The sequence below is a fragment of the Phocoena phocoena genome, chromosome 2 (genome assembly GCF_963924675.1).
Source record: "Phocoena phocoena chromosome 2, mPhoPho1.1, whole genome shotgun sequence".
NCBI lineage: Eukaryota > Metazoa > Chordata > Mammalia > Artiodactyla > Phocoenidae > Phocoena > Phocoena phocoena.
Window position 1 is genome coordinate 108,049,937 of NC_089220.1, and position 13,094 is coordinate 108,063,030.

The 13,094-nt window shown below is 40.6% G+C and overlaps 2 non-coding genes across 2 annotated transcripts; both read left to right on the plus strand.

The window, feature by feature from the left end:
- Positions 1-772: 772 nt before the first annotated feature.
- LOC136119643 (U5 spliceosomal RNA) lies at positions 773-887 on the plus strand. Its single transcript, XR_010655616.1, has one exon. It is a non-coding gene; the product is annotated as a U5 spliceosomal RNA (small nuclear RNA).
- Positions 888-6,932: 6,045 nt separating this feature from the next.
- On the plus strand, positions 6,933-7,048 carry LOC136119632 (U5 spliceosomal RNA). The gene has a single exon (XR_010655605.1). It is a non-coding gene; the product is annotated as a U5 spliceosomal RNA (small nuclear RNA).
- The last annotated feature ends 6,046 nt before the right edge of the window (positions 7,049-13,094 follow it).

A 13,094-nucleotide genomic window follows, 5' to 3' on the forward strand; every position in this document is an offset into this window, starting at 1 on the left:
AAAAGATATTGCCAATACCTTTGAAACCTCTGTGGTCCTTTCCACAATCTTACCCCTCACTCCACACTGCAGGTAACCAGTATCCTGGATTTCATATTAACCATTACTTTGCTATTCTCATGGCCCACCCCCGCCCCAACTATCAGAAAATTATTTTATTTAAAAGATATCATAGGGCTTCCCTGGTGGCGCAGTGGTTGAGAGTCCGCCTGCCGATGCAGGGGACGCGGGTTCGTGCCCCGGTCCGGGAAGATCCCACATGCCGCGGAGCGGCTGGGCCCGTGAGCCATGGCCGCTGGGTCTGCGCGTCCGGAGCCTGTGCTCCGCAACGGGAGGCCACGGCAGTGAGAGGCCCGCGTACCGCAAAAAAAAAAAAAAAAAAAAAAAAAGATATCATAGTCCCAGTGTACAAATAGATAAAATCATAACGTCTTTAGTAGGCAAGGATGGAGTTAAGATCCCAGGCAGCCAAGCCACCGCTTTGCCCCTTAAAGGTGGCCCCAGAGCAATGGTTGAATACAGTACTAAGATATTTCCGGAGTGTAAAGGGAGATTATTCAGGTTCATTTGCATACCCATAATACACTGCAAATAGTTTAATTGTTTTCAAGTTAATAAAAATTTCTTTCTTACTCAACTTTTCTAAGTATGAAAATATTTTCAGAATTCCTTGAATAAATTTATTCCGGCAGTAACTCTGGGGATAAATAGCCACCATCAGTGAACTAGGAGTTGTAGTTACTAGAAAAATGAGTTACAGAAGCTGTTTGGTATACTCTGGTTTTTCTTCATATCGAATAAATCTTTCGCCTTTTACTAAAGATTTCCGTGGAGAGAAACAACTGAGTCTTAACAATAATTTTTTGAGGCCTTGCTTTGGTAAGGCTGCCTAACTGGTAAAAACAGAAAAATTAATACTTTTTTGCTTTTAAAAGCAAAGTTATTTGCAAGTTTTTGTGTGGCTATATGTGTGGGTGTGTTAAAATGAAATTAATTTTCTAGGTACTTGTGTTCCACGAAGTGTAGTTTTAGGTGTTTGTAGATTTTAGGTGTTTGTAGTTTTTTTCTGTTCTTTAATTTTGGGGGGTGGGGGGGTGGTTACAGAGTTACTAGTTTTTTTCTGTTTTTTAATTTCTGGGGGTTGGGGGGTGGTTACAGAGTTACGTATTTTGCCGGTGAATATGCAAATAAAAGCTAGATTGGGGCTTTCCTGGTGTTCCAGTGGTAAGACTTCCTGGTCCCCGTACAAAATACCGAGTTTCAATCCAACTGGATCCTGTATGCATACATGCCACAATTAAGATTCCCTAAAAAGCCCACATTCTGCAACTAAAACCCAATACAGCCTAAATAAATACTAAAGTAAAAGGGAAAATTATCATTTTTAAAAAAAGAAGCTTGATAAAAGAGAAACAGGTGAAATTGATATTAATAACACAGTTTACTTAATCAAATAGGTTTTTCTAAAACGTTGTATGTTCTGTGTCTGGATAATATAAGTAATCATTGAGTGGGACTTCTCTGGTGGTCTAGTGGTAAAAAATCCATTTTCCAGTGTAGGAGCCTGCAGGCTGCCACTTCGACCCCATGCAACCAAAATAAACAAATAAAACAAAAATAAAAGAATTCCAAATCTTTTCCTTCAACAGAGTGTAGGGAAGACTTACTTCAGTTGTCCCGTGAAAATTCATTATATGGTAGTATAACCAAGCAGGACACTATGGGGTCTTCCCAAGTCAGAACCCCCCCACACACACACACAGTGTCCTCTGCCTGCTTCCTGTTTGTAAAAAAAACTTTAGCCTCCTAGGCCTTCCGGAAGTTCCAAATAATAAACTTAAGCAGAGAAGTGAGAAAATGCAGAAACAAGGGAAAACAGTCAAGCAAAACAAAATGTTCAGCTATTAAACAAAGTCAAGGACTTTTAGTTCCCCGTCAAGGTCTACAGATAATATTCTGAGCTATATTCTTTGAGCTGTTTTGCAGAGGCTGAAATCCCCATCAGAAAAAAGAAGTTAACTGTATGCTGACCACAAGTACATAGACCCCAGCTGTGTTGGAACTGCCTGAAGATTGATGATGTTGATTCCCTATTAATTCACCACCAACCAATCAGAAGAATGTCCACAGCTGATTACTCACATCACAACCCTCTCCTGCACCCTGTCTTTAGAAACATTTTCCTGAAAACCATCAGGCCTTAACTACCTGGATTCCTTGCTTGGCGCCCTGCAATGAATGCTGCACTTTCCTTCACCAGAACCGAGTGTCAGGGGAATTACTGGGGGCGTGGGCGAGCAGACCCAAGTTCTATTTGGTCACAGTAGTGAGTGACACTGTTGAAACCCCTTCCATCTACTGATTCATGGAGAAAAGCTTTCTCAGGTTACAGCTATAAAAACGGGGGTGGGGGGAAGAAGCATTGAAACTGAACTCTGTCTTCTCTAGCAATAAGTATTGGGTTGGCCAAAAAGTTCATTCGGCTTTTTCCGTAAGATGTTAAAACCCCGAACTAACTCTTTTACCAACCCAAGACTACGCATCCATCTAATTAAGAAATGCTGTTCCAACACAATGACTTTTTTTTTTAATTTTTTGTTTTTGTTCTCTGCCAATGTAAGAGGTGGAAAGTATCTCTCGGAAACTTTATTTATTTATTTAAATATTTATTCATTTTGGCTGCTCTGGGTGTTAGTTGCAGCATGTGGGAACTTCGTTGCAGTGTGCGGGATCTTTAGTTGTGGCACACATGCGGGATCTAGTTCTCTGACAAGGGATTGAACCTGGGCCCCCTGCATTGGGAGTGCAGAGTCTTACCCACTGGACCACCAGGGAAGTCCCGACACTTTTATGTTTAATAATTATCAAAGGTTGTAATATATTTATGTTGTATTGATCAAGCATGTACTAATAACTGTAATAAGTCAATCCAGAAGAAAAACATTAGTGCATAAAATTTTAAGTTCAGGGACTTCCCTGATGGTACAGTGGGTAAGAATCCACACTCCCGAAGCAGGGGGCCCGGGTTCAATCACTGGGTGGGGAACTGGATCCTGCATGCATGCCACAATTAAGAGTCTGCATGCCACAACTAAGAGTCCACATGCCGCAACTAAACATGCCACAACAAAGATCCCACGTGCTGCAACTAAGACCCAGAGCAGCCTAAATAATAAATATTTTTAAAATTTTTTAAGGATTTGAAAGGATGTGAAAAAAGTTTTAAAATTCAATTAATGTACTTATTTTGTCATAGAAGAATATGATTGGGTGATCAATAAAATACTTTCAGGTATAAAAATGTAATTGTATTAAATTCTTGGGGAAATGGAACCGGAAAAAGAAGTTCAAGAATCAAAAGGAATTATGCAAAAACTTAAATAAAAAAAAAAATTACAGGGACTTCACTGGTGGTGCAGTGGTTAAGAATCCGCCTGCCAATGCAGGGGACATAGGTTCAAGCCCTGGTCTGGGAAGATCTCACATGCGGCGGAGCAACTAAGCCCGTGTGCCACAACTACTGAGCTTGCGCTCTAGAGCCCACGAGCCACAATTACTGAAGCCCGAGTGCTTAGCACCTGTGCTCCGAAACAAGAGAAGCCACCGCAATGAGAAGCCCGCGCACCACAACGAAGAGTAGCCCCCGCTCACTGTAACTAGAGAAAGCCCGTGTGCAGCAACGAAGACCCAACGCAGCCAATAAATTAATTAATTTATTTATTAAAAAATAATTACAAACGGTAGGTATCAAATTTCTTGGGTATTTATCTTCCACTGGTTACAATTTAAAGTGATGTAACAGGGGCAGAATAGGAATAAAGACACAGATGTAGAGAATGGACTTGAGGACACAGGGAGGGAGAAGGTTAAGGTGGGACGAAGTGAGAGAGTAGCATTGACATATATACATTACCAAAAGTAAAACAGATAGCTAGTGGGAAGCAGCCGCATAGCACAGGGAGATCAGCTCGGTGCTCTGTGTCCACCTAGAGGCGTGGGATAGGGTGGGTGGGAGGGAGACGCAAGAGGGAGGAGATATGGGGATATATGTATATGTATAGCTGATTCACTTTGTTATACAGCAGAAACTAATACAACATTGTAAAGCAATTATGTTCCAATAATGATGTAAAAAAAAAATTAAGTGATGTAACAATTTAGAGTATCAATATTTACAATGTACAATATTCATCTTTTGCATCTATTTAAACATATCATGTTGTAAGTTATCTTATGAAAACTGTACATATGATCTTTAAAATGTACAAGAGAAACATAGTTTCAAAATTCTTTCAGTGAGGCCTGAGAGAAAACGTTGGAATCCCTTTCCTTAAGAGGTGGGCCTTGTGGCAGGAATTGAACACTAAAAGGGAAGCAGCACCTCCTTGTGGCAAATAGACGTTGCAGCAGAAATGAGCAAGGGACAAGAGCTGAGACCTAGAGGCTCAGTTCACCTTCCACAGAAGCGTGCTTCTCCACTGCAGAATCTGAAAGGGTTAGGTGTCGTTCCAACTCTCAGACCTGCCACTTGTAGCTGTGGCCTCTGGAATCGAGCCACAACAAATAGGAACCAGAGAACAATCCACAAGAACAGGCAAGGCTAGGGACTTCCCTGGCGGCACAGTGGTTAAGAATCTGCCTGCCAATGCAGGGGACACAGGTTTGAGCCCTGGTCCGCGAAGATCCCACATGCCGCAGAGCAACTAAGCCCGTGCACCACAAGTGCTGAGCCTGTTCTCTAGAGCCTGCAAGCCACAACTACTGTGCCCGCGTGCCACGACTACTGAAGCGCGTGTGCCTAGAGCCCGTGCTCTGCAACAAGAGAAGCCACCGCAATGAGAAGCCCATGCACCACAAGAGAGTAGCCCCAACTCGTCGCAACTAGAGAAAGCCAGGGTGCAGCAATAAAGACCCAACGCAGCCAAAAATAAATAAAAATTTAATTAATAAATAAATAAAAGTAAGGAGTCTTATTAATTGAATATCCACTGTGAAAAGTAGCTCTTTCCTTTACTTAAAAAAGGAAAAAAGTTAACCTTCCTTGTGGTCCTCTAACCAGTGAAAGCTGCCCAGGACCTTCTAGAATGGAGGAGACCAAAGGTCCCCTACAATCTAGGAGCAGGGAAACACTCTTCAGAGAGTTGCTCCTTTCCTGTCCCCTCAGTGCCGTAGCCCCAGGCCAAGCCCTGTGAGGTAAATAGCTATCATTGTAGTGCTGGACCTCTGCATCTCCATGGGTCTTTAACTCCCCATTACTCTGTGAAATACAGCAAGAATGCAAAAGAGTATCAAAACACATGTAGGCGTGAATGAATCTCACAAACATTATGCTAAGTGAAAGAAGCCAGTCACAAAAAGCCACAGGTTTTATGCTTCCATTTATATGAAATGTCCAGAGTAGGTGCAGACAGAAAGTAGGTTAGTGTTTGGTAGAGGCTGGGGGATGGGGAAGATGGGGAATAACTGCTAATGGGTACAGTTTCTTTTTGGGTTGATGAAGATGTTCTAAAACTACACTGTGGGGACTTCCCTGGTGGTCCAGTGGTTAAGACTCTGAGCTTCCACTGCAGGAGGGGCAGGTTCCATCCCTGTTGGGGAAACTAAGATCCCACATGCCCCGCGGGGAAGGCCAAAAAAACCTAAAAAAAAAACTATAAAAACCCCACTAGACTGTGATGATCACACAATTCTGTGAATATGCTAAAAACCATTGAATTGTACACATTAAATTGGTGAACTTTATGGTAAGTGGATTATATCCCCCCCAAAAGCTGTTTTTAAAATGTATTAGACAAATTTAAATCAAATATATGTCAAATGTGATCGACTTGTTAGCAAAAGAACCATCAAAAAGAAATGCAAACAAACATGACAGCTCAGAGAAGGTGTCAAAGTTGGGAAGTGGAACACTGACACAAGATGCCAGAAAAAAACAAAAGGAGCTTCAGTTTCCTTTCCCAAGATGGTTCAGTTACTACAATAGTTAAGAAGGAGTCTGTGTAGGCCGGGCGACCGAGCAGCTGAGCACCGCTGAGGAGAGTACAGCTCATTTTAAAAACACAGGGTGAGACTCGAGGTCTGAAACTGAAATACAAGATTTCATCGCCATAAGTAGCATCAGATGAGGAGGCAGGAAACCTGAAACCGAGCGGAGGGCGCAATCTCCATTTTTTTTTTTTTTTTTGCCCATTAGCTTAAGGGATCTTATCTCCCCCACCAGGGATGGAACCCCGCCCAGGAAGTGAAAGCTCCGAGTCCTAACCACTGGACCGCCAGGGAATTCCGCAAGCTGCAATTTTAAAGAGGACACCGCTACGAATTTTTCACAAACGGCATAATATTCTAGAGTGTACATCCCAGACGTGCACGGTGCAAAACAGACAAAACACCTGTGCGCCCACCACTCACTTTAAGAAAAAGGAAATTGTCAAATTTTAAAACTCCCGAACGCCCTCACTCCACCAAAGGGAGAAAACCACGGTCCTGAATTTTGTGCCGATTACTTACTTGCAATTTTTTTCTTTTCCAATTTAACTGCAAAGTCTTTAACAGAAATCAAACTCAGACGTACAAATGTACAAAACATAAAACCTGGGTCTCTGATCAGTCCGGCGTGTGGATGCCAGCCTGCCAATCCTCCGCTTCGCCGCCTAGTGGTGACGCAGGGGCACTATGTGAATACTAATATCTTTCCCGAACGGAAAGGACGCAGGCTTGCCTTATTTGCATACCCACAGTGCACTGCACGTAGTACAAGTTTAAAATAGCAAAATTTTAAATTATCGTCTACTTATATTTTCTAAAATTAGACCCTTTATTTACAGACTAGTCTAGAAATTTTTGTTCAGGCACTGGATCTTGGTGTTAACTAGCCACTATCAGTGTTCTAGGAGTTTCTCTTACCCCAGGTGTGAGTAACAAAAACGTTTGTCATACTCTGGTTTCTCTTCAGATCGTATAAATCTTTCGCCTTTTACTAAAGATTTCCGTGGAGAGGAACAACTCTGAGTTTTAAACTAATTTTTTGAGGCCTTGCTTCGGCAAGGCTACTCTAAGCTGTTACAAAAATAGACTCACTGGAAGTGGAACCTCTACTAACCCGTATTTCCGTCTTTTGTTTTCTTATTTTGTGTGAGAGGTTTTCACTGACAGTAATGTTTCGTATAAGAGATTGTTATCAAACGATCAGTGTAGTTTCGATTGCAGTCTGATCATTGTAGATTTAGAATGCTTTTTTTCTGCGTTTTACGTTTTCTGAAACTGTCGTTCCGAAAAAAATTTGAACTTAAATGCGGAAGTTCCGGGTTTTTATATTTACGGGTTGAAAGCGGTTATAGCACTGAGGCACCTACTGGTTTCTTTCTGTTGATGTTGTTAAGTGGTGTCAGGTGTTCGTAGACACACTTTCCATTTCTTTAGAGGTGGATTTAAGAGAGAAAAGCATGTTTTGTTTAATCCAATAAATCTATTTACCGTTGACATACATAATCAACGAGAAAAAATGGGAAGCTGTTTTTTTTTTTAATTGGCGTATAATTGGTGTGCTAGTTTCTGCTTTATAACAAAGTGGATCAGTTATACGTATACATATGTCCCCATATCTCCTCTCTTGCGTCTCCCTCCCTCTCACTCTCCCTATCCCACTCCTCCAGGCGGTCACAAAGCACAGAGCTGATCTGCCGGGAAGCAGTTTCTTGGTTGTTTTACGAGGACTCTGGAATGCGTTGCGTGTGTTATGCTCAGTACACTTAAATTACGACTAGTCACCTTCTTAAGAGCGCAAGAGTTATTTGTGGCTGGTGGTAGTACGGGACAGCTCAGCTCTGTGGAATTATAGTGTATTTACAAGACACAGTCCGTAGATCTTGTTTTTCCTTCATGGATTTAGAATTGCTTAGTTTGTTTTACTTCTTCCAAGTTTTGGTTATTAGAAGAATGTTATCTCTGGGACTTAAACTGGTGGTCCAGTGAAATCTGCCTTGCAATGCAACGGAAACAGGTTTGATCGGTGGAGACGGAAGTAAGATCCTATATGCCGTCTGCAACAACGAAAGATCCCGCACTCTTAAACGAAGATTCTGCTTGTCACGACGGAGACTCCACGGACGCAGTCAAAAGAAGTTTTAAAAAGGGAATGTTTAGAAGAATAAAGACTGCTTTAAAAATAATAATAATGTTACTCCTGGTGCGTTCCTAGACTGTGGAAAGGAGTTGCACGTTCTCAGGGCAGGCAGGTGTAATAATTTTTCCCCATAGTGTTTATACTTCCTCCAATGGTCTATGCATATTCTCATTGCCTCTCGGCCGTACTGGCCGTTGGTATGCTCAGACTTTAAGTTTTGTTCATCTGGTAATCATGAAATTGTTTTACAGTAGTGTTCTTCTTTTTTTTATTAATTTATATATTTTTGGCTGCGTTGGGTCTGCGTTGCTGCGCGCGGGCTTTCTCTAGTTGCAGCGAGTGAGGGCTACTCTTCGTTGCGGTGTGCTTCCTTGTCCTTGCGGTGGCTTCTCTTGTGGCGGACCACGGGCTCCAGGTGCGCGAGCTTTAGTAGTTTGTGCCACGTGGGCTCAGTAGTTGTAGCTTGCGGGCTCTAGACCACAGGCTCAGTAGTTGTGGCGCACGGGTCTAATTGCTCCCTGGCAGGTAGGATCTTCCCGGACCAGGGCTGGAACCCATGCCCCCTACAGTAGCAAGAGGATTCTTAACCACTATGCCACCAAGGAAGCCTCCTGTCCATTTTTCTTATAGTGTCTCCTGGTGAGCTGGTCTAAATTTTAATGTCAGATTGATCTCTTTAAAAAATTTTTATTGTGATTTGTGCTTTTTCAGTGTGTTTTATTTAATAAATAATTATCTCAAATTATTAAAGCAATTCTATATCTCTTAAAGTTATGTCTTTCATATTTAAGTCCTTGATTCACCAGGAACTGAATTTTTGTATAGAATGTGAAGTGTGGATCATTTTTATCTCCCCCCCAAAATGATAGCAATTGCCCGGCACTATTGATTTGTTTTTTTTAAGGTTATTTTCATATCAGAGTAATGGTTTTTATTTTTTTTAAATATTTATTTATTTATTTGGCTGCTTTAAGTCTTAGTTGCAGCACGCGAGCTCTCTAGTTGTGCGTGCTCTCTAGTTGTGGCGCACGAGCTCCAGAGCACATGGGCTGAGTAGTTGCGCCTGGGCTTAGTTGTCCCACGGCACCAGCACCACTTTTTTTTTTTTCTTTTTGGTGTTGTCACTGAATGTTTATTGAATGAATCACTAGTACCATCCACCAGCACTATTTTATTGATTGATGTCTTTTTCCCCACTGATCTGCAGTGACAGCTCTGACATACATCAGCTTTCCTTACATGCATGGGAATGTTTCTACACTATTTTTTTTTCCACATCACTCTATTGAGGTCTGATTGACATACAAAGAGCTGCATATGTTTAATGTGTGCAACTTGAGTTTGGAGTTAAGTACAGACCCATGAAAATGTTACCACAATCAATGCCATAAACATTCTGGGCTCTCTATTCTATTCCATGGGTCTAATTTATCTATCCCTGAGCTAACATCACATATCCTAATTCCTGTGGGTTTATAACAATACTTGAAACTGGTAGGCATAATCCCCCTCTTTGGTTTTCTTTCCAGAACTAACTTGGCTATCCTTTGTCCTTCCAAAAATGTTTAGAATTGCCTTGTTGATTTTCATGAAAATCCCTATTGGATCTGAATTTAATACATAAATTATTGAGGGAGAATTGAAGTTTCATCTTACTCATGGACATGATTTGTCTATGTTTAGGTCTTCTTTATTATTTTTCAATTAAGTGTTACATTTTTCTATTAAAGATGTATCTTTTGTTAATTTTTAAAATTGCATGTCCTAATTGTGCATTCACGTTTTATACAAATGCAACTGACTCTTCTATAGGATCTTATATCTGGCAACCTCACTTGACTCTCTCATTAACTCTAATAATTGTGTGTAGATTATTTTGAATTTTCTACCTACACAATTTTTTTTTTGGCCATACCATGCAGCATGCAAAATCTTAGTTCCCCTACCAGGGATCGAACCCAGGCCCTTAGCAGTGAGAGCTCAGAGTCCTGATTCACTGGAATTCACTGGATTGTCAGGGAATTCCCTCTACACATTTTTTTTAACATCTTTATTGGAGTATAACTGCTTTACAGTGTTGTGTTTCTGCTGTATAACAAAGTGAATCACCTATATGCATACGTCTATCCCCATATACCCTCGCTCTTGCATCTCCTTCCCACCCTCCTTATCCCACCCCACTAGGTGGTCGCAAAACACCTAGCTGATCTCTCTGTGCCATGCAGCTGCTGCCCACTAGCTATCTATTTTACATTTGGTAGTGTATATATGTCAATGCTACTCTCTCACTTCGTCCCAGCTTACCCTTTCCCTCCCCTTGTCCTCAAGTCCATTCTCTACGTCTGTGTCTTTATTCATGTCCTGCCCCTAGGTTCATAAGAACCTTTTTTTTTTTTTTAGATTCCATATATATGTGTTAGCATACGGTATTTGTTCTTCTCTTTCTGACTTACTTCACTCTGTATGACAGACTCTAGGTCCATCCACCTCACTACAAATAACTCAATTTCATTTCCTTTTATGGCTGAGTAACATTCCATTGTATACATGTGCCACATCTTCTTTAACCATTCGTCTGTTGATGGACATTTAGATTGCTTCCATGTCCTGGCTATTGTAAATAGTGCTGCAATGAACATTGTGGTACATGACTCTTTTTGAATTATGGTTTTCTCAGGGTATATGCCCAGTAGTGGGATTGCTGGGTCATATGGTAGTTCTATTTTCAGTTTCTTAAGGAACTTCCATACTGTTCTCCATAGTGGCTGTATCAATTTACATTCCCACCAACAGTATGAGAGGGTTCCCTTTTCTCCACACCCTCTTCAGCATTTATTGTTTGTAGATTTTTTGATGATGGCCATTCTGACCGGTGTGAGGTGATACCTCATTGTAGTTTTGATTTGCATTTCTCTAATTAGTTATGTTGAACATCTTTTCATGTGTTTGTTGGCAATCCGTATATATTCTTTGGAGAAATGTCTATTTAGGTCTTCTGCCCATTTTTGGATTGGGTTGTTTGTTTTTTTGATATTAAGCTGCATAAGCTGCTTGTATATTTTGGAGATTAATCCTTTGTCAGTTGCTTCGTTTGCAAATATGTTCTCTCATTCTGAGGGTTGTCTTTTCATCTTGTTTATGGTTTCCTTTGCTGTGCAAAGGAAAGTTTCCTTTGCTGTGCAAAGGAAAGTTTCATTAGGTCCCATTTGTTTATTTTTGTTTTTATTTCCATGTCTCTAGGAGGTGGGTCAAAAAGGATCTTGCTGTGATTTATGTCATAGAGTGTTCTGCCTATGTTTTCCTCTAAGAGTTTTATAGGGTCTGGCCTTACATTTAGGTCTTTAATCCATTTTGAGTTTATTTTTGTGTATGGTGTTAGGAAGTGTTCGTTTTTGTTTTTTTAAAACAGGATTTATTTATTTATTAAATCTTATTTATTTATTTTGGGGTGCATTAGGTCTTCGTTTCTGTGCGCAGGCTTTCTCTAGTTGCGGAGAACGGGGGCTACTCTTCGTTGCAGTGCGCGGGCTACTCATTGCAGTGGCTTCTCTTGTTGTGGAGCATGGGCTGTAGGTGCATGGACTTCAATAGTTGCAGCACGCAGGTTCAGTACTTGTGGCTCACGAGCTCTAGAGCACAGGTTCAGTAGTTGTAGTGCACGGGCTTAGTTGCTCCGCGGCATGTGGGATCTTCCTGACCAGGGCTCAAACCTGTGTCCCCTGCATTGGCAGGAGGATTCCTAACCACTGTGCCACCAGGGAATTCCCAGAAGTGTTCTAATTTCATTCTTTTACATGTAGCTGTCCAGTTTTCCCAGCACCACTTATTGAAGAGGCTGTCTTTTCTTCACTGTATACTCTTGCCTCCTTTATCAAAGATAAGGTGACCATATGTGCATGGGTTTATCTCTGGACTTTCTATACTGTTCCATTGATCTATATTTCTGTTTTTGTGCTACTACCATACTGTCTTGATTACTGTAGTTTTAGTATAGTCTGAAGTCCGGGAGCCAGATTCCTCCAGGTCCATTTTTCTTTCTCAAGATTGTTTTGGCTATTTGGGGTCTTTTGTGTTTCCATAAAAATTGTGCAATTTTTTGTTCTAGTTCTGTGAAAAATGCCATTGGTAGTTTGATAGGGATTGCACTGAATCTGTAGAGTGCTTTGGGTAGTATAGTCATTTTCACAATGTTGATTCTTCCAATCCAAGAACATAGTATATCTCTCCATCTGTTTGTATCATCTTTAATTTCTTTCATCAGTGTCTTATAATTTTCTTCATACAGGTCTTTTGTCTCCTTAGGTAGGTTTATTCCTAGGTATTTCATTCTTTTTGTTGCAATGGTAAATGGGAGTGTTTCCTTAATTTCTCTTTCAGATTTTTTCATCATTAGTATATAGGAATGCAAGAGATTTCTGTGCATTAATTTTGTAACCTGCTACTCTACCAAATTCATTGATTAGATCTCGTAGTTTTCTGGTAGCATCTTAGGATTCTCTATGTATAGTATCATGTCATCTGCAAAAAGTGACAGTTTTACTTCTTCTTTTCCAATTTGGATTCCTTTTATTTCTTTTTCTTCTCTAATTGTTGTGGTTAAAACTTCCAAAACTATGTTGAATAACAGTGGTGAGAGTGGACATCCTTGTCTTGTTCCTGATCTTAGAGGAAATGCTTTCAGTTTTTCACCATTAAGAATGATGTTTGCTGTGGGTTTGTCATATATGGCCTTTCATATGTTTAGGTAGGTTCTCTCTATGCCTACTTTCTGGAGAGTTTTTATCATAAATGGGTGTTGAATTTTGTTGAAAGCTTTTTCTGCACCTATTGAGATGATCATATGGTTTTTCTCCTTCAATTTGTTAATATGGTGTATCACATTGATTGACTTGTGTATATTGAAGAATCCTTGCATTCCTGGGATAAATCCCACTTGATCATGGTGTATGATCCTTTATTGTGCTGTTGGATT